The sequence below is a fragment of the Ostrea edulis genome, chromosome 1 (assembly GCF_947568905.1).
Source record: "Ostrea edulis chromosome 1, xbOstEdul1.1, whole genome shotgun sequence".
In the NCBI taxonomy this organism is placed as follows: Eukaryota; Metazoa; Mollusca; class Bivalvia; order Ostreida; family Ostreidae; genus Ostrea; species Ostrea edulis.
In genome coordinates, this window is record NC_079164.1 from 75554854 (window position 1) to 75556311 (window position 1458).

Below are 1458 nucleotides of genomic sequence, written 5' to 3' on the forward strand. Positions count from 1 at the left end.
CATGGTTTCAAATGCTTCATGGTCACCATTCTATCATCCCTACCTTCCTTAAAGATGGGAGATGCTGAGACAACTGTCTTGCTGATTGTGAGAGTAGAAATTTATGAATGCCCACAAGAAGTGTAATCGGAATTCTTCTTTGATGTTATTTCATACAAGGGATTTTCATAAGAAATATGTTCTGACAAACTATCTTGTCATTATACTCCCCATAATTCGGGGGCAGCATAGAATTGCTGTCTTGTCCGTCCATCCATTCGAGCTCATATCTATAAAACCTTTCATCAGGAATTGATATGTTCCATGAGACAAGGTCGTATGGACCAAGGTCTCTCGAGGTCATTTTGGAAAAGTCAAGGTCACTCAGAACATGTACCTTATATAGGGAAAAAGTTCCTTTATTTCAAGTTTTTTGAACAGGTATTGATCATATATGCACAAATAAGTAATAGGCAAATGACTTTCAGACAAAGGTCACTCAAGGTCATTTTGTAAAGGTCAAGATCACACGATATATATTTTATATTTTTAAAAGGAACAACCTTCATTTCAAGCTATTGATCATTGTATAAGTCATTTGTCATATGAAGTAGTTCATTGGTTAGATGCAGTTTGGGGAGCACCCATCAGTTTCACGGATATTCTTGTTTTGTTGTCGGTGAATACGTGTGGGGCACAAATTGTTTGTCCCCAGCTTCTGATAAAGCCAGGAATGTTGGTCTGTTCATCCTTTGATGTGTTCGCAATACATTGGTTTCATGATATCTGAAATAGCATTTGAGTTTAGCAGCAGAAAACTGTTTATAAAAAGACTCCAGTTCTTACAGGACACATCGCATGTTTCTAGACTTTTTAATTGAAGAGTATGAAGTTTTGGCAAGAGAAATTTCCAGGTTTCTTTTCTGCTTGTAAACAATTATAGAAGACTATTTCTCGTACAGCTGTCCCTACACTTTGAAAAACAATGCTAGGTGTTTGCATACTATTCTAAATCTTTCAAAAATAATCACTCGGCACCATGAATTCAAATTGTTTTTGAAATTGGCAGCCGCCATACATGTATGAATTAAGTGGCGGCCGCCAGATAAAATAAAAGGCAGCCAATTAATTCATATGGTGGCCGCTAGTTAAATGAATATTAATCTTATACCATGGGACTTATCGGCTTTCGTAGTTACATGACATACCATTACATTATCAGGTGAGCATTATGTCTCATGGATTTCTTTATTCATAAGTGACAATTTGTTTCATCCAGGGATGTGACTGAATTCCTCAGAAATCAGAGGAAAACTGGTCAAAAAGGGAGGAAAACACCTCACCCTACCTAGAAAAATATCATTTTCTGCCACTTTACATCAAATCCAGAGTGTTTCATTTTTTCGAAAAAGGAAAAACCACATCCCTGTACATCATGACATACACAAAGAGCAATAACTCTGGGTGATAGAAAGCCCT